Below are 17,768 nucleotides of genomic sequence, written 5' to 3' on the forward strand. Positions count from 1 at the left end.
GGGAGGTTCTGACCGAGTGGGCATGCTCTGGAGCCTCTTTGCTCGTGAGATTAGAAAAACAGTCCTCTGGGCCGGATTTGAACCAGCGACCTATGGATAACTGTGAATCCTCCACTACAGTCCACCGCTCTACCAACTGAGCTACCAGAGGCTCTGCTTACTTTGTTATTCGTACTGATTGCTTTAGCTCCGTCCCTGTCTTTCGTTTCCACACACAGCTACTCAGCGCGGCCATATAGACGCACAGAAATGCAGCCATCGGCTGCAACTGCAAACATTGCCCAGATTAAGTTTTATAATGCTCGATCGTATCAATTAGGTTAAAAAATGCAAGTAGGAAGTGTCTGAATTATGTCAGAGTACTGCTAAGTGTATTTACGAGTCCCATGCTCCTGTCTGGTTCCATGGTGTAACGGTTAGCACTCTGGACTCTGAATCCAGCGATCCGAGTTCGAATCTCGGTGGAACCTTCGTTTAGTCTAAATTTTCTGTAATAAGCGTTTCTCGCCGAGGAAGTAGCAGTGATAGGCTCAGGGATTTAGTTCCTACGTTTGTGTAAATAACGAGACGTCTATGAAACGGCTGAATATTGGTGCGACTATGTGACCTATATAGCACATTAAACGAGTAATGCCTGTAAGAGCAAGCAATTTTAAGATAATTCGAAGATTTATCATTAACCTACGGAGGCTAAGAATCCCATGATTATCAACTAGCTATTACAAGCTGAGCAAATGAATTTCCTTTAAAATAGGTTTAAAACATAGGGAGGTTCTGACCGAGTGGGCATGCTCTGGAGCCTCTTTGCTCGTGAGATTAGAAAAACAGTCCTCTGGGCCGGATTTGAACCAGCGACCTATGGATAACTGTGAATCCTCCACTACAGTCCACCGCTCTACCAACTGAGCTACCAGAGGCTCTGCTTACTTTGTTATTCGTACTGATTGCTTTAGCTCCGTCCCTGTCTTTCGTTTCCACACACAGCTACTCAGCGCGGCCATATAGACGCACAGAAATGCAGCCATCGGCTGCAACTGCAAACATTGCCCAGATTAAGTTTTATAATGCTCGATCGTATCAATTAGGTTAAAAAATGCAAGTAGGAAGTGTCTGAATTATGTCAGAGTACTGCTAAGTGTATTTACGAGTCCCATGCTCCTGTCTGGTTCCATGGTGTAACGGTTAGCACTCTGGACTCTGAATCCAGCGATCCGAGTTCGAATCTCGGTGGAACCTTCGTTTAGTCTAAATTTTCTGTAATAAGCGTTTCTCGCCGAGGAAGTAGCAGTGATAGGCTCAGGGATTTAGTTCCTACGTTTGTGTAAATAACGAGACGTCTATGAAACGGCTGAATATTGGTGCGACTATGTGACCTATATAGCACATTAAACGAGTAATGCCTGTAAGAGCAAGCAATTTTAAGATAATTCGAAGATTTATCATTAACCTACGGAGGCTAAGAATCCCATGATTATCAACTAGCTATTACAAGCTGAGCAAATGAATTTCCTTTAAAATAGGTTTAAAACATAGGGAGGTTCTGACCGAGTGGGCATGCTCTGGAGCCTCTTTGCTCGTGAGATTAGAAAAACAGTCCTCTGGGCCGAATTTGAACCAGCGACCTATGGATAACTGTGAATCCTCCACTACAGTCCACCGCTCTACCAACTGAGCTACCAGAGGCTCTGCTTACTTTGTTATTCGTACTGATTGCTTTAGCTCCGTCCCTGTCTTTCGTTTCCACACACAGCTACTCAGCGCGGCCATATAGACGCACAGAAATGCAGCCATCGGCTGCAACTGCAAACATTGCCCAGATTAAGTTTTATAATGCTCGATCGTATCAATTAGGTTAAAAAATGCAAGTAGGAAGTGTCTGAATTATGTCAGAGTACTGCTAAGTGTATTTACGAGTCCCATGCTCCTGTCTGGTTCCATGGTGTAACGGTTAGCACTCTGGACTCTGAATCCAGCGATCCGAGTTCGAATCTCGGTGGAACCTTCGTTTAGTCTAAATTTTCTGTAATAAGCGTTTCTCGCCGAGGAAGTAGCAGTGATAGGCTCAGGGATTTAGTTCCTACGTTTGTGTAAATAACGAGACGTCTATGAAACGGCTGAATATTGGTGCGACTATGTGACCTATATAGCACATTAAACGAGTAATGCCTGTAAGAGCAAGCAATTTTAAGATAATTCGAAGATTTATCATTAACCTACGGAGGCTAAGAATCCCATGATTATCAACTAGCTATTACAAGCTGAGCAAATGAATTTCCTTTAAAATAGGTTTAAAACATAGGGAGGTTCTGACCGAGTGGGCATGCTCTGGAGCCTCTTTGCTCGTGAGATTAGAAAAACAGTCCTCTGGGCCGGATTTGAACCAGCGACCTATGGATAACTGTGAATCCTCCACTACAGTCCACCGCTCTACCAACTGAGCTACCAGAGGCTCTGCTTACTTTGTTATTCGTACTGATTGCTTTAGCTCCGTCCCTGTCTTTCGTTTCCACACACAGCTACTCAGCGCGGCCATATAGACGCACAGAAATGCAGCCATCGGCTGCAACTGCAAACATTGCCCAGATTAAGTTTTATAATGCTCGATCGTATCAATTAGGTTAAAAAATGCAAGTAGGAAGTGTCTGAATTATGTCAGAGTACTGCTAAGTGTATTTACGAGTCCCATGCTCCTGTCTGGTTCCATGGTGTAACGGTTAGCACTCTGGACTCTGAATCCAGCGATCCGAGTTCGAATCTCGGTGGAACCTTCGTTTAGTCTAAATTTTCTGTAATAAGCGTTTCTCGCCGAGGAAGTAGCAGTGATAGGCTCAGGGATTTAGTTCCTACGTTTGTGTAAATAACGAGACGTCTATGAAACGGCTGAATATTGGTGCGACTATGTGACCTATATAGCACATTAAACGAGTAATGCCTGTAAGAGCAAGCAATTTTAAGATAATTCGAAGATTTATCATTAACCTACGGAGGCTAAGAATCCCATGATTATCAACTAGCTATTACAAGCTGAGCAAATGAATTTCCTTTAAAATAGGTTTAAAACATAGGGAGGTTCTGACCGAGTGGGCATGCTCTGGAGCCTCTTTGCTCGTGAGATTAGAAAAACAGTCCTCTGGGCCGGATTTGAACCAGCGACCTATGGATAACTGTGAATCCTCCACTACAGTCCACCGCTCTACCAACTGAGCTACCAGAGGCTCTGCTTACTTTGTTATTCGTACTGATTGCTTTAGCTCCGTCCCTGTCTTTCGTTTCCACACACAGCTACTCAGCGCGGCCATATAGACGCACAGAAATGCAGCCATCGGCTGCAACTGCAAACATTGCCCAGATTAAGTTTTATAATGCTCGATCGTATCAATTAGGTTAAAAAATGCAAGTAGGAAGTGTCTGAATTATGTCAGAGTACTGCTAAGTGTATTTACGAGTCCCATGCTCCTGTCTGGTTCCATGGTGTAACGGTTAGCACTCTGGACTCTGAATCCAGCGATCCGAGTTCGAATCTCGGTGGAACCTTCGTTTAGTCTAAATTTTCTGTAATAAGCGTTTCTCGCCGAGGAAGTAGCAGTGATAGGCTCAGGGATTTAGTTCCTACGTTTGTGTAAATAACGAGACGTCTATGAAACGGCTGAATATTGGTGCGACTATGTGACCTATATAGCACATTAAACGAGTAATGCCTGTAAGAGCAAGCAATTTTAAGATAATTCGAAGATTTATCATTAACCTACGGAGGCTAAGAATCCCATGATTATCAACTAGCTATTACAAGCTGAGCAAATGAATTTCCTTTAAAATAGGTTTAAAACATAGGGAGGTTCTGACCGAGTGGGCATGCTCTGGAGCCTCTTTGCTCGTGAGATTAGAAAAACAGTCCTCTGGGCCGGATTTGAACCAGCGACCTATGTATAACTGTGAATCCTCCACTACAGTCCACCGCTCTACCAACTGAGCTACCAGAGGCTCTGCTTACTTTGTTATTCGTACTGATTGCTTTAGCTCCGTCCCTGTCTTTCGTTTCCACACACAGCTACTCAGCGCGGCCATATAGACGCACAGAAATGCAGCCATCGGCTGCAACTGCAAACATTGCCCAGATTAAGTTTTATAATGCTCGATCGTATCAATTAGGTTAAAAAATGCAAGTAGGAAGTGTCTGAATTATGTCAGAGTACTGCTAAGTGTATTTACGAGTCCCATGCTCCTGTCTGGTTCCATGGTGTAACGGTTAGCACTCTGGACTCTGAATCCAGCGATCCGAGTTCGAATCTCGGTGGAACCTTCGTTTAGTCTAAATTTTCTGTAATAAGCGTTTCTCGCCGAGGAAGTAGCAGTGATAGGCTCAGGGATTTAGTTCCTACGTTTGTGTAAATAACGAGACGTCTATGAAACGGCTGAATATTGGTGCGACTATGTGACCTATATAGCACATTAAACGAGTAATGCCTGTAAGAGCAAGCAATTTTAAGATAATTCGAAGATTTATCATTAACCTACGGAGGCTAAGAATCCCATGATTATCAACTAGCTATTACAAGCTGAGCAAATGAATTTCCTTTAAAATAGGTTTAAAACATAGGGAGGTTCTGACCGAGTGGGCATGCTCTGGAGCCTCTTTGCTCGTGAGATTAGAAAAACAGTCCTCTGGGCCGGATTTGAACCAGCGACCTATGGATAACTGTGAATCCTCCACTACAGTCCACCGCTCTACCAACTGAGCTACCAGAGGCTCTGCTTACTTTGTTATTCGTACTGATTGCTTTAGCTCCGTCCCTGTCTTTCGTTTCCACACACAGCTACTCAGCGCGGCCATATAGACGCACAGAAATGCAGCCATCGGCTGCAACTGCAAACATTGCCCAGATTAAGTTTTATAATGCTCGATCGTATCAATTAGGTTAAAAAATGCAAGTAGGAAGTGTCTGAATTATGTCAGAGTACTGCTAAGTGTATTTACGAGTCCCATGCTCCTGTCTGGTTCCATGATGTAACGGTTAGCACTCTGGACTCTGAATCCAGCGATCCGAGTTCGAATCTCGGTGGAACCTTCGTTTAGTCTAAATTTTCTGTAATAAGCGTTTCTCGCCGAGGAAGTAGCAGTGATAGGCTCAGGGATTTAGTTCCTACGTTTGTGTAAATAACGAGACGTCTATGAAACGGCTGAATATTGGTGCGACTATGTGACCTATATAGCACATTAAACGAGTAATGCCTGTAAGAGCAAGCAATTTTAAGATAATTCGAAGATTTATCATTAACCTACGGAGGCTAAGAATCCCATGATTATCAACTAGCTATTACAAGCTGAGCAAATGAATTTCCTTTAAAATAGGTTTAAAACATAGGGAGGTTCTGACCGAGTGGGCATGCTCTGGAGCCTCTTTGCTCGTGAGATTAGAAAAACAGTCCTCTGGGCCGGATTTGAACCAGCGACCTATGGATAACTGTGAATCCTCCACTACAGTCCACCGCTCTACCAACTGAGCTACCAGAGGCTCTGCTTACTTTGTTATTCGTACTGATTGCTTTAGCTCCGTCCCTGTCTTTCGTTTCCACACACAGCTACTCAGCGCGGCCATATAGACGCACAGAAATGCAGCCATCGGCTGCAACTGCAAACATTGCCCAGATTAAGTTTTATAATGCTCGATCGTATCAATTAGGTTAAAAAATGCAAGTAGGAAGTGTCTGAATTATGTCAGAGTACTGCTAAGTGTATTTACGAGTCCCATGCTCCTGTCTGGTTCCATGGTGTAACGGTTAGCACTCTGGACTCTGAATCCAGCGATCCGAGTTCGAATCTCGGTGGAACCTTCGTTTAGTCTAAATTTTCTGTAATAAGCGTTTCTCGCCGAGGAAGTAGCAGTGATAGGCTCAGGGATTTAGTTCCTACGTTTGTGTAAATAACGAGACGTCTATGAAACGGCTGAATATTGGTGCGACTATGTGACCTATATAGCACATTAAACGAGTAATGCCTGTAAGAGCAAGCAATTTTAAGATAATTCGAAGATTTATCATTAACCTACGGAGGCTAAGAATCCCATGATTATCAACTAGCTATTACAAGCTGAGCAAATGAATTTCCTTTAAAATAGGTTTAAAACATAGGGAGGTTCTGACCGAGTGGGCATGCTCTGGAGCCTCTTTGCTCGTGAGATTAGAAAAACAGTCCTCTGGGCCGGATTTGAACCAGCGACCTATGGATAACTGTGAATCCTCCACTACAGTCCACCGCTCTACCAACTGAGCTACCAGAGGCTCTGCTTACTTTGTTATTCGTACTGATTGCTTTAGCTCCGTCCCTGTCTTTCGTTTCCACACACAGCTACTCAGCGCGGCCATATAGACGCACAGAAATGCAGCCATCGGCTGCAACTGCAAACATTGCCCAGATTAAGTTTTATAATGCTCGATCGTATCAATTAGGTTAAAAAATGCAAGTAGGAAGTGTCTGAATTATGTCAGAGTACTGCTAAGTGTATTTACGAGTCCCATGCTCCTGTCTGGTTCCATGGTGTAACGGTTAGCACTCTGGACTCTGAATCCAGCGATCCGAGTTCGAATCTCGGTGGAACCTTCGTTTAGTCTAAATTTTCTGTAATAAGCGTTTCTCGCCGAGGAAGTAGCAGTGATAGGCTCAGGGATTTAGTTCCTACGTTTGTGTAAATAACGAGACGTCTATGAAACGGCTGAATATTGGTGCGACTATGTGACCTATATAGCACATTAAACGAGTAATGCCTGTAAGAGCAAGCAATTTTAAGATAATTCGAAGATTTATCATTAACCTACGGAGGCTAAGAATCCCATGATTATCAACTAGCTATTACAAGCTGAGCAAATGAATTTCCTTTAAAATAGGTTTAAAACATAGGGAGGTTCTGACCGAGTGGGCATGCTCTGGAGCCTCTTTGCTCGTGAGATTAGAAAAACAGTCCTCTGGGCCGGATTTGAACCAGCGACCTATGGATAACTGTGAATCCTCCACTACAGTCCACCGCTCTACCAACTGAGCTACCAGAGGCTCTGCTTACTTTGTTATTCGTACTGATTGCTTTAGCTCCGTCCCTGTCTTTCGTTTCCACACACAGCTACTCAGCGCGGCCATATAGACGCACAGAAATGCAGCCATCGGCTGCAACTGCAAACATTGCCCAGATTAAGTTTTATAATGCTCGATCGTATCAATTAGGTTAAAAAATGCAAGTAGGAAGTGTCTGAATTATGTCAGAGTACTGCTAAGTGTATTTACGAGTCCCATGCTCCTGTCTGGTTCCATGGTGTAACGGTTAGCACTCTGGACTCTGAATCCAGCGATCCGAGTTCGAATCTCGGTGGAACCTTCGTTTAGTCTAAATTTTCTGTAATAAGCGTTTCTCGCCGAGGAAGTAGCAGTGATAGGCTCAGGGATTTAGTTCCTACGTTTGTGTAAATAACGAGACGTCTATGAAACGGCTGAATATTGGTGCGACTATGTGACCTATATAGCACATTAAACGAGTAATGCCTGTAAGAGCAAGCAATTTTAAGATAATTCGAAGATTTATCATTAACCTACGGAGGCTAAGAATCCCATGATTATCAACTAGCTATTACAAGCTGAGCAAATGAATTTCCTTTAAAATAGGTTTAAAACATAGGGAGGTTCTGACCGAGTGGGCATGCTCTGGAGCCTCTTTGCTCGTGAGATTAGAAAAACAGTCCTCTGGGCCGGATTTGAACCAGCGACCTATGTATAACTGTGAATCCTCCACTACAGTCCACCGCTCTACCAACTGAGCTACCAGAGGCTCTGCTTACTTTGTTATTCGTACTGATTGCTTTAGCTCCGTCCCTGTCTTTCGTTTCCACACACAGCTACTCAGCGCGGCCATATAGACGCACAGAAATGCAGCCATCGGCTGCAACTGCAAACATTGCCCAGATTAAGTTTTATAATGCTCGATCGTATCAATTAGGTTAAAAAATGCAAGTAGGAAGTGTCTGAATTATGTCAGAGTACTGCTAAGTGTATTTACGAGTCCCATGCTCCTGTCTGGTTCCATGGTGTAACGGTTAGCACTCTGGACTCTGAATCCAGCGATCCGAGTTCGAATCTCGGTGGAACCTTCGTTTAGTCTAAATTTTCTGTAATAAGCGTTTCTCGCCGAGGAAGTAGCAGTGATAGGCTCAGGGATTTAGTTCCTACGTTTGTGTAAATAACGAGACGTCTATGAAACGGCTGAATATTGGTGCGACTATGTGACCTATATAGCACATTAAACGAGTAATGCCTGTAAGAGCAAGCAATTTTAAGATAATTCGAAGATTTATCATTAACCTACGGAGGCTAAGAATCCCATGATTATCAACTAGCTATTACAAGCTGAGCAAATGAATTTCCTTTAAAATAGGTTTAAAACATAGGGAGGTTCTGACCGAGTGGGCATGCTCTGGAGCCTCTTTGCTCGTGAGATTAGAAAAACAGTCCTCTGGGCCGGATTTGAACCAGCGACCTATGGATAACTGTGAATCCTCCACTACAGTCCACCGCTCTACCAACTGAGCTACCAGAGGCTCTGCTTACTTTGTTATTCGTACTGATTGCTTTAGCTCCGTCCCTGTCTTTCGTTTCCACACACAGCTACTCAGCGCGGCCATATAGACGCACAGAAATGCAGCCATCGGCTGCAACTGCAAACATTGCCCAGATTAAGTTTTATAATGCTCGATCGTATCAATTAGGTTAAAAAATGCAAGTAGGAAGTGTCTGAATTATGTCAGAGTACTGCTAAGTGTATTTACGAGTCCCATGCTCCTGTCTGGTTCCATGATGTAACGGTTAGCACTCTGGACTCTGAATCCAGCGATCCGAGTTCGAATCTCGGTGGAACCTTCGTTTAGTCTAAATTTTCTGTAATAAGCGTTTCTCGCCGAGGAAGTAGCAGTGATAGGCTCAGGGATTTAGTTCCTACGTTTGTGTAAATAACGAGACGTCTATGAAACGGCTGAATATTGGTGCGACTATGTGACCTATATAGCACATTAAACGAGTAATGCCTGTAAGAGCAAGCAATTTTAAGATAATTCGAAGATTTATCATTAACCTACGGAGGCTAAGAATCCCATGATTATCAACTAGCTATTACAAGCTGAGCAAATGAATTTCCTTTAAAATAGGTTTAAAACATAGGGAGGTTCTGACCGAGTGGGCATGCTCTGGAGCCTCTTTGCTCGTGAGATTAGAAAAACAGTCCTCTGGGCCGGATTTGAACCAGCGACCTATGGATAACTGTGAATCCTCCACTACAGTCCACCGCTCTACCAACTGAGCTACCAGAGGCTCTGCTTACTTTGTTATTCGTACTGATTGCTTTAGCTCCGTCCCTGTCTTTCGTTTCCACACACAGCTACTCAGCGCGGCCATATAGACGCACAGAAATGCAGCCATCGGCTGCAACTGCAAACATTGCCCAGATTAAGTTTTATAATGCTCGATCGTATCAATTAGGTTAAAAAATGCAAGTAGGAAGTGTCTGAATTATGTCAGAGTACTGCTAAGTGTATTTACGAGTCCCATGCTCCTGTCTGGTTCCATGGTGTAACGGTTAGCACTCTGGACTCTGAATCCAGCGATCCGAGTTCGAATCTCGGTGGAACCTTCGTTTAGTCTAAATTTTCTGTAATAAGCGTTTCTCGCCGAGGAAGTAGCAGTGATAGGCTCAGGGATTTAGTTCCTACGTTTGTGTAAATAACGAGACGTCTATGAAACGGCTGAATATTGGTGCGACTATGTGACCTATATAGCACATTAAACGAGTAATGCCTGTAAGAGCAAGCAATTTTAAGATAATTCGAAGATTTATCATTAACCTACGGAGGCTAAGAATCCCATGATTATCAACTAGCTATTACAAGCTGAGCAAATGAATTTCCTTTAAAATAGGTTTAAAACATAGGGAGGTTCTGACCGAGTGGGCATGCTCTGGAGCCTCTTTGCTCGTGAGATTAGAAAAACAGTCCTCTGGGCCGGATTTGAACCAGCGACCTATGGATAACTGTGAATCCTCCACTACAGTCCACCGCTCTACCAACTGAGCTACCAGAGGCTCTGCTTACTTTGTTATTCGTACTGATTGCTTTAGCTCCGTCCCTGTCTTTCGTTTCCACACACAGCTACTCAGCGCGGCCATATAGACGCACAGAAATGCAGCCATCGGCTGCAACTGCAAACATTGCCCAGATTAAGTTTTATAATGCTCGATCGTATCAATTAGGTTAAAAAATGCAAGTAGGAAGTGTCTGAATTATGTCAGAGTACTGCTAAGTGTATTTACGAGTCCCATGCTCCTGTCTGGTTCCATGGTGTAACGGTTAGCACTCTGGACTCTGAATCCAGCGATCCGAGTTCGAATCTCGGTGGAACCTTCGTTTAGTCTAAATTTTCTGTAATAAGCGTTTCTCGCCGAGGAAGTAGCAGTGATAGGCTCAGGGATTTAGTTCCTACGTTTGTGTAAATAACGAGACGTCTATGAAACGGCTGAATATTGGTGCGACTATGTGACCTATATAGCACATTAAACGAGTAATGCCTGTAAGAGCAAGCAATTTTAAGATAATTCGAAGATTTATCATTAACCTACGGAGGCTAAGAATCCCATGATTATCAACTAGCTATTACAAGCTGAGCAAATGAATTTCCTTTAAAATAGGTTTAAAACATAGGGAGGTTCTGACCGAGTGGGCATGCTCTGGAGCCTCTTTGCTCGTGAGATTAGAAAAACAGTCCTCTGGGCCGGATTTGAACCAGCGACCTATGGATAACTGTGAATCCTCCACTACAGTCCACCGCTCTACCAACTGAGCTACCAGAGGCTCTGCTTACTTTGTTATTCGTACTGATTGCTTTAGCTCCGTCCCTGTCTTTCGTTTCCACACACAGCTACTCAGCGCGGCCATATAGACGCACAGAAATGCAGCCATCGGCTGCAACTGCAAACATTGCCCAGATTAAGTTTTATAATGCTCGATCGTATCAATTAGGTTAAAAAATGCAAGTAGGAAGTGTCTGAATTATGTCAGAGTACTGCTAAGTGTATTTACGAGTCCCATGCTCCTGTCTGGTTCCATGGTGTAACGGTTAGCACTCTGGACTCTGAATCCAGCGATCCGAGTTCGAATCTCGGTGGAACCTTCGTTTAGTCTAAATTTTCTGTAATAAGCGTTTCTCGCCGAGGAAGTAGCAGTGATAGGCTCAGGGATTTAGTTCCTACGTTTGTGTAAATAACGAGACGTCTATGAAACGGCTGAATATTGGTGCGACTATGTGACCTATATAGCACATTAAACGAGTAATGCCTGTAAGAGCAAGCAATTTTAAGATAATTCGAAGATTTATCATTAACCTACGGAGGCTAAGAATCCCATGATTATCAACTAGCTATTACAAGCTGAGCAAATGAATTTCCTTTAAAATAGGTTTAAAACATAGGGAGGTTCTGACCGAGTGGGCATGCTCTGGAGCCTCTTTGCTCGTGAGATTAGAAAAACAGTCCTCTGGGCCGGATTTGAACCAGCGACCTATGGATAACTGTGAATCCTCCACTACAGTCCACCGCTCTACCAACTGAGCTACCAGAGGCTCTGCTTACTTTGTTATTCGTACTGATTGCTTTAGCTCCGTCCCTGTCTTTCGTTTCCACACACAGCTACTCAGCGCGGCCATATAGACGCACAGAAATGCAGCCATCGGCTGCAACTGCAAACATTGCCCAGATTAAGTTTTATAATGCTCGATCGTATCAATTAGGTTAAAAAATGCAAGTAGGAAGTGTCTGAATTATGTCAGAGTACTGCTAAGTGTATTTACGAGTCCCATGCTCCTGTCTGGTTCCATGGTGTAACGGTTAGCACTCTGGACTCTGAATCCAGCGATCCGAGTTCGAATCTCGGTGGAACCTTCGTTTAGTCTAAATTTTCTGTAATAAGCGTTTCTCGCCGAGGAAGTAGCAGTGATAGGCTCAGGGATTTAGTTCCTACGTTTGTGTAAATAACGAGACGTCTATGAAACGGCTGAATATTGGTGCGACTATGTGACCTATATAGCACATTAAACGAGTAATGCCTGTAAGAGCAAGCAATTTTAAGATAATTCGAAGATTTATCATTAACCTACGGAGGCTAAGAATCCCATGATTATCAACTAGCTATTACAAGCTGAGCAAATGAATTTCCTTTAAAATAGGTTTAAAACATAGGGAGGTTCTGACCGAGTGGGCATGCTCTGGAGCCTCTTTGCTCGTGAGATTAGAAAAACAGTCCTCTGGGCCGGATTTGAACCAGCGACCTATGGATAACTGTGAATCCTCCACTACAGTCCACCGCTCTACCAACTGAGCTACCAGAGGCTCTGCTTACTTTGTTATTCGTACTGATTGCTTTAGCTCCGTCCCTGTCTTTCGTTTCCACACACAGCTACTCAGCGCGGCCATATAGACGCACAGAAATGCAGCCATCGGCTGCAACTGCAAACATTGCCCAGATTAAGTTTTATAATGCTCGATCGTATCAATTAGGTTAAAAAATGCAAGTAGGAAGTGTCTGAATTATGTCAGAGTACTGCTAAGTGTATTTACGAGTCCCATGCTCCTGTCTGGTTCCATGGTGTAACGGTTAGCACTCTGGACTCTGAATCCAGCGATCCGAGTTCGAATCTCGGTGGAACCTTCGTTTAGTCTAAATTTTCTGTAATAAGCGTTTCTCGCCGAGGAAGTAGCAGTGATAGGCTCAGGGATTTAGTTCCTACGTTTGTGTAAATAACGAGACGTCTATGAAACGGCTGAATATTGGTTTTTTTGGACTTGTAGTCCGGGGTGATAGGTTACAATACAGCATCACCGGTCTATTGCGGTCTAACTGTGTTGGTGAGCCAGTAGATTTCCACTGTGCAGTGACTGCGTCACTGCAATTCACTTTGGAGGTGTGGCGGTGGGACTCGTGGTCCCGTACCACCCTCTGACGGTGATAGTACTACATGAGTCAGGCAGAATTTATTGCCTCTGAATATTGGTGCGACTATGTGACCTATATAGCACATTAAACGAGTAATGCCTGTAAGAGCAAGCAATTTTAAGATAATTCGAAGATTTATCATTAACCTACGGAGGCTAAGAATCCCATGATTATCAACTAGCTATTACAAGCTGAGCAAATGAATTTCCTTTAAAATAGGTTTAAAACATAGGGAGGTTCTGACCGAGTGGGCATGCTCTGGAGCCTCTTTGCTCGTGAGATTAGAAAAACAGTCCTCTGGGCCGGATTTGAACCAGCGACCTATGGATAACTGTGAATCCTCCACTACAGTCCACCGCTCTACCAACTGAGCTACCAGAGGCTCTGCTTACTTTGTTATTCGTACTGATTGCTTTAGCTCCGTCCCTGTCTTTCGTTTCCACACACAGCTACTCAGCGCGGCCATATAGACGCACAGAAATGCAGCCATCGGCTGCAACTGCAAACATTGCCCAGATTAAGTTTTATAATGCTCGATCGTATCAATTAGGTTAAAAAATGCAAGTAGGAAGTGTCTGAATTATGTCAGAGTACTGCTAAGTGTATTTACGAGTCCCATGCTCCTGTCTGGTTCCATGGTGTAACGGTTAGCACTCTGGACTCTGAATCCAGCGATCCGAGTTCGAATCTCGGTGGAACCTTCGTTTAGTCTAAATTTTCTGTAATAAGCGTTTCTCGCCGAGGAAGTAGCAGTGATAGGCTCAGGGATTTAGTTCCTACGTTTGTGTAAATAACGAGACGTCTATGAAACGGCTGAATATTGGTGCGACTATGTGACCTATATAGCACATTAAACGAGTAATGCCTGTAAGAGCAAGCAATTTTAAGATAATTCGAAGATTTATCATTAACCTACGGAGGCTAAGAATCCCATGATTATCAACTAGCTATTACAAGCTGAGCAAATGAATTTCCTTTAAAATAGGTTTAAAACATAGGGAGGTTCTGACCGAGTGGGCATGCTCTGGAGCCTCTTTGCTCGTGAGATTAGAAAAACAGTCCTCTGGGCCGGATTTGAACCAGCGACCTATGGATAACTGTGAATCCTCCACTACAGTCCACCGCTCTACCAACTGAGCTACCAGAGGCTCTGCTTACTTTGTTATTCGTACTGATTGCTTTAGCTCCGTCCCTGTCTTTCGTTTCCACACACAGCTACTCAGCGCGGCCATATAGACGCACAGAAATGCAGCCATCGGCTGCAACTGCAAACATTGCCCAGATTAAGTTTTATAATGCTCGATCGTATCAATTAGGTTAAAAAATGCAAGTAGGAAGTGTCTGAATTATGTCAGAGTACTGCTAAGTGTATTTACGAGTCCCATGCTCCTGTCTGGTTCCATGGTGTAACGGTTAGCACTCTGGACTCTGAATCCAGCGATCCGAGTTCGAATCTCGGTGGAACCTTCGTTTAGTCTAAATTTTCTGTAATAAGCGTTTCTCGCCGAGGAAGTAGCAGTGATAGGCTCAGGGATTTAGTTCCTACGTTTGTGTAAATAACGAGACGTCTATGAAACGGCTGAATATTGGTGCGACTATGTGACCTATATAGCACATTAAACGAGTAATGCCTGTAAGAGCAAGCAATTTTAAGATAATTCGAAGATTTATCATTAACCTACGGAGGCTAAGAATCCCATGATTATCAACTAGCTATTACAAGCTGAGCAAATGAATTTCCTTTAAAATAGGTTTAAAACATAGGGAGGTTCTGACCGAGTGGGCATGCTCTGGAGCCTCTTTGCTCGTGAGATTAGAAAAACAGTCCTCTGGGCCGGATTTGAACCAGCGACCTATGGATAACTGTGAATCCTCCACTACAGTCCACCGCTCTACCAACTGAGCTACCAGAGGCTCTGCTTACTTTGTTATTCGTACTGATTGCTTTAGCTCCGTCCCTGTCTTTCGTTTCCACACACAGCTACTCAGCGCGGCCATATAGACGCACAGAAATGCAGCCATCGGCTGCAACTGCAAACATTGCCCAGATTAAGTTTTATAATGCTCGATCGTATCAATTAGGTTAAAAAATGCAAGTAGGAAGTGTCTGAATTATGTCAGAGTACTGCTAAGTGTATTTACGAGTCCCATGCTCCTGTCTGGTTCCATGGTGTAACGGTTAGCACTCTGGACTCTGAATCCAGCGATCCGAGTTCGAATCTCGGTGGAACCTTCGTTTAGTCTAAATTTTCTGTAATAAGCGTTTCTCGCCGAGGAAGTAGCAGTGATAGGCTCAGGGATTTAGTTCCTACGTTTGTGTAAATAACGAGACGTCTATGAAACGGCTGAATATTGGTGCGACTATGTGACCTATATAGCACATTAAACGAGTAATGCCTGTAAGAGCAAGCAATTTTAAGATAATTCGAAGATTTATCATTAACCTACGGAGGCTAAGAATCCCATGATTATCAACTAGCTATTACAAGCTGAGCAAATGAATTTCCTTTAAAATAGGTTTAAAACATAGGGAGGTTCTGACCGAGTGGGCATGCTCTGGAGCCTCTTTGCTCGTGAGATTAGAAAAACAGTCCTCTGGGCCGGATTTGAACCAGCGACCTATGGATAACTGTGAATCCTCCACTACAGTCCACCGCTCTACCAACTGAGCTACCAGAGGCTCTGCTTACTTTGTTATTCGTACTGATTGCTTTAGCTCCGTCCCTGTCTTTCGTTTCCACACACAGCTACTCAGCGCGGCCATATAGACGCACAGAAATGCAGCCATCGGCTGCAACTGCAAACATTGCCCAGATTAAGTTTTATAATGCTCGATCGTATCAATTAGGTTAAAAAATGCAAGTAGGAAGTGTCTGAATTATGTCAGAGTACTGCTAAGTGTATTTACGAGTCCCATGCTCCTGTCTGGTTCCATGGTGTAACGGTTAGCACTCTGGACTCTGAATCCAGCGATCCGAGTTCGAATCTCGGTGGAACCTTCGTTTAGTCTAAATTTTCTGTAATAAGCGTTTCTCGCCGAGGAAGTAGCAGTGATAGGCTCAGGGATTTAGTTCCTACGTTTGTGTAAATAACGAGACGTCTATGAAACGGCTGAATATTGGTGCGACTATGTGACCTATATAGCACATTAAACGAGTAATGCCTGTAAGAGCAAGCAATTTTAAGATAATTCGAAGATTTATCATTAACCTACGGAGGCTAAGAATCCCATGATTATCAACTAGCTATTACAAGCTGAGCAAATGAATTTCCTTTAAAATAGGTTTAAAACATAGGGAGGTTCTGACCGAGTGGGCATGCTCTGGAGCCTCTTTGCTCGTGAGATTAGAAAAACAGTCCTCTGGGCCGGATTTGAACCAGCGACCTATGGATAACTGTGAATCCTCCACTACAGTCCACCGCTCTACCAACTGAGCTACCAGAGGCTCTGCTTACTTTGTTATTCGTACTGATTGCTTTAGCTCCGTCCCTGTCTTTCGTTTCCACACACAGCTACTCAGCGCGGCCATATAGACGCACAGAAATGCAGCCATCGGCTGCAACTGCAAACATTGCCCAGATTAAGTTTTATAATGCTCGATCGTATCAATTAGGTTAAAAAATGCAAGTAGGAAGTGTCTGAATTATGTCAGAGTACTGCTAAGTGTATTTACGAGTCCCATGCTCCTGTCTGGTTCCATGGTGTAACGGTTAGCACTCTGGACTCTGAATCCAGCGATCCGAGTTCGAATCTCGGTGGAACCTTCGTTTAGTCTAAATTTTCTGTAATAAGCGTTTCTCGCCGAGGAAGTAGCAGTGATAGGCTCAGGGATTTAGTTCCTACGTTTGTGTAAATAACGAGACGTCTATGAAACGGCTGAATATTGGTGCGACTATGTGACCTATATAGCACATTAAACGAGTAATGCCTGTAAGAGCAAGCAATTTTAAGATAATTCGAAGATTTATCATTAACCTACGGAGGCTAAGAATCCCATGATTATCAACTAGCTATTACAAGCTGAGCAAATGAATTTCCTTTAAAATAGGTTTAAAACATAGGGAGGTTCTGACCGAGTGGGCATGCTCTGGAGCCTCTTTGCTCGTGAGATTAGAAAAACAGTCCTCTGGGCCGGATTTGAACCAGCGACCTATGGATAACTGTGAATCCTCCACTACAGTCCACCGCTCTACCAACTGAGCTACCAGAGGCTCTGCTTACTTTGTTATTCGTACTGATTGCTTTAGCTCCGTCCCTGTCTTTCGTTTCCACACACAGCTACTCAGCGCGGCCATATAGACGCACAGAAATGCAGCCATCGGCTGCAACTGCAAACATTGCCCAGATTAAGTTTTATAATGCTCGATCGTATCAATTAGGTTAAAAAATGCAAGTAGGAAGTGTCTGAATTATGTCAGAGTACTGCTAAGTGTATTTACGAGTCCCATGCTCCTGTCTGGTTCCATGGTGTAACGGTTAGCACTCTGGACTCTGAATCCAGCGATCCGAGTTCGAATCTCGGTGGAACCTTCGTTTAGTCTAAATTTTCTGTAATAAGCGTTTCTCGCCGAGGAAGTAGCAGTGATAGGCTCAGGGATTTAGTTCCTACGTTTGTGTAAATAACGAGACGTCTATGAAACGGCTGAATATTGGTGCGACTATGTGACCTATATAGCACATTAAACGAGTAATGCCTGTAAGAGCAAGCAATTTTAAGATAATTCGAAGATTTATCATTAACCTACGGAGGCTAAGA

At 43.6% G+C, this 17,768-nt stretch overlaps 46 non-coding genes across 46 annotated transcripts; 23 read left to right on the top strand and 23 right to left on the bottom strand.

The window, feature by feature from the left end:
- Window positions 1–62: 62 nt before the first annotated feature.
- On the bottom strand, window positions 63–151 carry Trnay-gua (transfer RNA tyrosine (anticodon GUA)). Its single transcript is given in 2 exon segments — window positions 63–98; window positions 115–151. It is a non-coding gene; the product is annotated as a tRNA-Tyr (tRNA).
- Window positions 152–398: 247 nt separating this feature from the next.
- On the top strand, window positions 399–470 carry Trnaq-cug (transfer RNA glutamine (anticodon CUG)). The gene has a single exon. It is a non-coding gene; the product is annotated as a tRNA-Gln (tRNA).
- Window positions 471–828: 358 nt separating this feature from the next.
- Trnay-gua (transfer RNA tyrosine (anticodon GUA)) lies at window positions 829–917 on the bottom strand. The gene is given in 2 exon segments: window positions 829–864; window positions 881–917. It is a non-coding gene; the product is annotated as a tRNA-Tyr (tRNA).
- Window positions 918–1,164: 247 nt separating this feature from the next.
- Trnaq-cug (transfer RNA glutamine (anticodon CUG)) lies at window positions 1,165–1,236 on the top strand. Its single transcript has one exon. It is a non-coding gene; the product is annotated as a tRNA-Gln (tRNA).
- Window positions 1,237–1,594: 358 nt separating this feature from the next.
- Window positions 1,595–1,683, bottom strand: Trnay-gua (transfer RNA tyrosine (anticodon GUA)). Its single transcript is given in 2 exon segments — window positions 1,595–1,630; window positions 1,647–1,683. It is a non-coding gene; the product is annotated as a tRNA-Tyr (tRNA).
- Window positions 1,684–1,930: 247 nt separating this feature from the next.
- Window positions 1,931–2,002, top strand: Trnaq-cug (transfer RNA glutamine (anticodon CUG)). Its single transcript has one exon. It is a non-coding gene; the product is annotated as a tRNA-Gln (tRNA).
- A 358-nt stretch (window positions 2,003–2,360) lies between these two features.
- Window positions 2,361–2,449, bottom strand: Trnay-gua (transfer RNA tyrosine (anticodon GUA)). Its single transcript is given in 2 exon segments — window positions 2,361–2,396; window positions 2,413–2,449. It is a non-coding gene; the product is annotated as a tRNA-Tyr (tRNA).
- Window positions 2,450–2,696: 247 nt separating this feature from the next.
- On the top strand, window positions 2,697–2,768 carry Trnaq-cug (transfer RNA glutamine (anticodon CUG)). The gene has a single exon. It is a non-coding gene; the product is annotated as a tRNA-Gln (tRNA).
- A 358-nt stretch (window positions 2,769–3,126) lies between these two features.
- On the bottom strand, window positions 3,127–3,215 carry Trnay-gua (transfer RNA tyrosine (anticodon GUA)). The gene is given in 2 exon segments: window positions 3,127–3,162; window positions 3,179–3,215. It is a non-coding gene; the product is annotated as a tRNA-Tyr (tRNA).
- A 247-nt stretch (window positions 3,216–3,462) lies between these two features.
- Window positions 3,463–3,534, top strand: Trnaq-cug (transfer RNA glutamine (anticodon CUG)). The gene has a single exon. It is a non-coding gene; the product is annotated as a tRNA-Gln (tRNA).
- Window positions 3,535–3,892: 358 nt separating this feature from the next.
- Window positions 3,893–3,981, bottom strand: Trnay-gua (transfer RNA tyrosine (anticodon GUA)). The gene is given in 2 exon segments: window positions 3,893–3,928; window positions 3,945–3,981. It is a non-coding gene; the product is annotated as a tRNA-Tyr (tRNA).
- A 247-nt stretch (window positions 3,982–4,228) lies between these two features.
- On the top strand, window positions 4,229–4,300 carry Trnaq-cug (transfer RNA glutamine (anticodon CUG)). The gene has a single exon. It is a non-coding gene; the product is annotated as a tRNA-Gln (tRNA).
- A 358-nt stretch (window positions 4,301–4,658) lies between these two features.
- Trnay-gua (transfer RNA tyrosine (anticodon GUA)) lies at window positions 4,659–4,747 on the bottom strand. Its single transcript is given in 2 exon segments — window positions 4,659–4,694; window positions 4,711–4,747. It is a non-coding gene; the product is annotated as a tRNA-Tyr (tRNA).
- A 247-nt stretch (window positions 4,748–4,994) lies between these two features.
- Window positions 4,995–5,066, top strand: Trnaq-cug (transfer RNA glutamine (anticodon CUG)). The gene has a single exon. It is a non-coding gene; the product is annotated as a tRNA-Gln (tRNA).
- A 358-nt stretch (window positions 5,067–5,424) lies between these two features.
- On the bottom strand, window positions 5,425–5,513 carry Trnay-gua (transfer RNA tyrosine (anticodon GUA)). Its single transcript is given in 2 exon segments — window positions 5,425–5,460; window positions 5,477–5,513. It is a non-coding gene; the product is annotated as a tRNA-Tyr (tRNA).
- Window positions 5,514–5,760: 247 nt separating this feature from the next.
- On the top strand, window positions 5,761–5,832 carry Trnaq-cug (transfer RNA glutamine (anticodon CUG)). Its single transcript has one exon. It is a non-coding gene; the product is annotated as a tRNA-Gln (tRNA).
- Window positions 5,833–6,190: 358 nt separating this feature from the next.
- Window positions 6,191–6,279, bottom strand: Trnay-gua (transfer RNA tyrosine (anticodon GUA)). Its single transcript is given in 2 exon segments — window positions 6,191–6,226; window positions 6,243–6,279. It is a non-coding gene; the product is annotated as a tRNA-Tyr (tRNA).
- A 247-nt stretch (window positions 6,280–6,526) lies between these two features.
- Trnaq-cug (transfer RNA glutamine (anticodon CUG)) lies at window positions 6,527–6,598 on the top strand. The gene has a single exon. It is a non-coding gene; the product is annotated as a tRNA-Gln (tRNA).
- Window positions 6,599–6,956: 358 nt separating this feature from the next.
- Trnay-gua (transfer RNA tyrosine (anticodon GUA)) lies at window positions 6,957–7,045 on the bottom strand. The gene is given in 2 exon segments: window positions 6,957–6,992; window positions 7,009–7,045. It is a non-coding gene; the product is annotated as a tRNA-Tyr (tRNA).
- Window positions 7,046–7,292: 247 nt separating this feature from the next.
- On the top strand, window positions 7,293–7,364 carry Trnaq-cug (transfer RNA glutamine (anticodon CUG)). Its single transcript has one exon. It is a non-coding gene; the product is annotated as a tRNA-Gln (tRNA).
- Window positions 7,365–7,722: 358 nt separating this feature from the next.
- On the bottom strand, window positions 7,723–7,811 carry Trnay-gua (transfer RNA tyrosine (anticodon GUA)). The gene is given in 2 exon segments: window positions 7,723–7,758; window positions 7,775–7,811. It is a non-coding gene; the product is annotated as a tRNA-Tyr (tRNA).
- A 247-nt stretch (window positions 7,812–8,058) lies between these two features.
- On the top strand, window positions 8,059–8,130 carry Trnaq-cug (transfer RNA glutamine (anticodon CUG)). Its single transcript has one exon. It is a non-coding gene; the product is annotated as a tRNA-Gln (tRNA).
- A 358-nt stretch (window positions 8,131–8,488) lies between these two features.
- Trnay-gua (transfer RNA tyrosine (anticodon GUA)) lies at window positions 8,489–8,577 on the bottom strand. Its single transcript is given in 2 exon segments — window positions 8,489–8,524; window positions 8,541–8,577. It is a non-coding gene; the product is annotated as a tRNA-Tyr (tRNA).
- Window positions 8,578–8,824: 247 nt separating this feature from the next.
- Trnaq-cug (transfer RNA glutamine (anticodon CUG)) lies at window positions 8,825–8,896 on the top strand. The gene has a single exon. It is a non-coding gene; the product is annotated as a tRNA-Gln (tRNA).
- Window positions 8,897–9,254: 358 nt separating this feature from the next.
- Trnay-gua (transfer RNA tyrosine (anticodon GUA)) lies at window positions 9,255–9,343 on the bottom strand. The gene is given in 2 exon segments: window positions 9,255–9,290; window positions 9,307–9,343. It is a non-coding gene; the product is annotated as a tRNA-Tyr (tRNA).
- Window positions 9,344–9,590: 247 nt separating this feature from the next.
- Window positions 9,591–9,662, top strand: Trnaq-cug (transfer RNA glutamine (anticodon CUG)). The gene has a single exon. It is a non-coding gene; the product is annotated as a tRNA-Gln (tRNA).
- Window positions 9,663–10,020: 358 nt separating this feature from the next.
- Window positions 10,021–10,109, bottom strand: Trnay-gua (transfer RNA tyrosine (anticodon GUA)). Its single transcript is given in 2 exon segments — window positions 10,021–10,056; window positions 10,073–10,109. It is a non-coding gene; the product is annotated as a tRNA-Tyr (tRNA).
- Window positions 10,110–10,356: 247 nt separating this feature from the next.
- On the top strand, window positions 10,357–10,428 carry Trnaq-cug (transfer RNA glutamine (anticodon CUG)). The gene has a single exon. It is a non-coding gene; the product is annotated as a tRNA-Gln (tRNA).
- Window positions 10,429–10,786: 358 nt separating this feature from the next.
- Window positions 10,787–10,875, bottom strand: Trnay-gua (transfer RNA tyrosine (anticodon GUA)). The gene is given in 2 exon segments: window positions 10,787–10,822; window positions 10,839–10,875. It is a non-coding gene; the product is annotated as a tRNA-Tyr (tRNA).
- A 247-nt stretch (window positions 10,876–11,122) lies between these two features.
- On the top strand, window positions 11,123–11,194 carry Trnaq-cug (transfer RNA glutamine (anticodon CUG)). The gene has a single exon. It is a non-coding gene; the product is annotated as a tRNA-Gln (tRNA).
- Window positions 11,195–11,552: 358 nt separating this feature from the next.
- On the bottom strand, window positions 11,553–11,641 carry Trnay-gua (transfer RNA tyrosine (anticodon GUA)). The gene is given in 2 exon segments: window positions 11,553–11,588; window positions 11,605–11,641. It is a non-coding gene; the product is annotated as a tRNA-Tyr (tRNA).
- A 247-nt stretch (window positions 11,642–11,888) lies between these two features.
- Window positions 11,889–11,960, top strand: Trnaq-cug (transfer RNA glutamine (anticodon CUG)). Its single transcript has one exon. It is a non-coding gene; the product is annotated as a tRNA-Gln (tRNA).
- Window positions 11,961–12,318: 358 nt separating this feature from the next.
- Trnay-gua (transfer RNA tyrosine (anticodon GUA)) lies at window positions 12,319–12,407 on the bottom strand. The gene is given in 2 exon segments: window positions 12,319–12,354; window positions 12,371–12,407. It is a non-coding gene; the product is annotated as a tRNA-Tyr (tRNA).
- Window positions 12,408–12,654: 247 nt separating this feature from the next.
- On the top strand, window positions 12,655–12,726 carry Trnaq-cug (transfer RNA glutamine (anticodon CUG)). The gene has a single exon. It is a non-coding gene; the product is annotated as a tRNA-Gln (tRNA).
- Window positions 12,727–13,304: 578 nt separating this feature from the next.
- Window positions 13,305–13,393, bottom strand: Trnay-gua (transfer RNA tyrosine (anticodon GUA)). The gene is given in 2 exon segments: window positions 13,305–13,340; window positions 13,357–13,393. It is a non-coding gene; the product is annotated as a tRNA-Tyr (tRNA).
- A 247-nt stretch (window positions 13,394–13,640) lies between these two features.
- On the top strand, window positions 13,641–13,712 carry Trnaq-cug (transfer RNA glutamine (anticodon CUG)). Its single transcript has one exon. It is a non-coding gene; the product is annotated as a tRNA-Gln (tRNA).
- Window positions 13,713–14,070: 358 nt separating this feature from the next.
- Window positions 14,071–14,159, bottom strand: Trnay-gua (transfer RNA tyrosine (anticodon GUA)). The gene is given in 2 exon segments: window positions 14,071–14,106; window positions 14,123–14,159. It is a non-coding gene; the product is annotated as a tRNA-Tyr (tRNA).
- A 247-nt stretch (window positions 14,160–14,406) lies between these two features.
- Window positions 14,407–14,478, top strand: Trnaq-cug (transfer RNA glutamine (anticodon CUG)). The gene has a single exon. It is a non-coding gene; the product is annotated as a tRNA-Gln (tRNA).
- Window positions 14,479–14,836: 358 nt separating this feature from the next.
- Trnay-gua (transfer RNA tyrosine (anticodon GUA)) lies at window positions 14,837–14,925 on the bottom strand. The gene is given in 2 exon segments: window positions 14,837–14,872; window positions 14,889–14,925. It is a non-coding gene; the product is annotated as a tRNA-Tyr (tRNA).
- A 247-nt stretch (window positions 14,926–15,172) lies between these two features.
- Window positions 15,173–15,244, top strand: Trnaq-cug (transfer RNA glutamine (anticodon CUG)). The gene has a single exon. It is a non-coding gene; the product is annotated as a tRNA-Gln (tRNA).
- Window positions 15,245–15,602: 358 nt separating this feature from the next.
- Trnay-gua (transfer RNA tyrosine (anticodon GUA)) lies at window positions 15,603–15,691 on the bottom strand. Its single transcript is given in 2 exon segments — window positions 15,603–15,638; window positions 15,655–15,691. It is a non-coding gene; the product is annotated as a tRNA-Tyr (tRNA).
- Window positions 15,692–15,938: 247 nt separating this feature from the next.
- Window positions 15,939–16,010, top strand: Trnaq-cug (transfer RNA glutamine (anticodon CUG)). Its single transcript has one exon. It is a non-coding gene; the product is annotated as a tRNA-Gln (tRNA).
- A 358-nt stretch (window positions 16,011–16,368) lies between these two features.
- Trnay-gua (transfer RNA tyrosine (anticodon GUA)) lies at window positions 16,369–16,457 on the bottom strand. The gene is given in 2 exon segments: window positions 16,369–16,404; window positions 16,421–16,457. It is a non-coding gene; the product is annotated as a tRNA-Tyr (tRNA).
- Window positions 16,458–16,704: 247 nt separating this feature from the next.
- On the top strand, window positions 16,705–16,776 carry Trnaq-cug (transfer RNA glutamine (anticodon CUG)). Its single transcript has one exon. It is a non-coding gene; the product is annotated as a tRNA-Gln (tRNA).
- Window positions 16,777–17,134: 358 nt separating this feature from the next.
- On the bottom strand, window positions 17,135–17,223 carry Trnay-gua (transfer RNA tyrosine (anticodon GUA)). The gene is given in 2 exon segments: window positions 17,135–17,170; window positions 17,187–17,223. It is a non-coding gene; the product is annotated as a tRNA-Tyr (tRNA).
- Window positions 17,224–17,470: 247 nt separating this feature from the next.
- Window positions 17,471–17,542, top strand: Trnaq-cug (transfer RNA glutamine (anticodon CUG)). Its single transcript has one exon. It is a non-coding gene; the product is annotated as a tRNA-Gln (tRNA).
- Window positions 17,543–17,768: the final 226 nt, after the last annotated feature.

The sequence above is a fragment of the Schistocerca cancellata genome, unplaced genomic scaffold (genome assembly GCF_023864275.1).
Source record: "Schistocerca cancellata isolate TAMUIC-IGC-003103 unplaced genomic scaffold, iqSchCanc2.1 HiC_scaffold_629, whole genome shotgun sequence".
NCBI classification, from domain to species: Eukaryota; Metazoa; Arthropoda; class Insecta; order Orthoptera; family Acrididae; genus Schistocerca; species Schistocerca cancellata.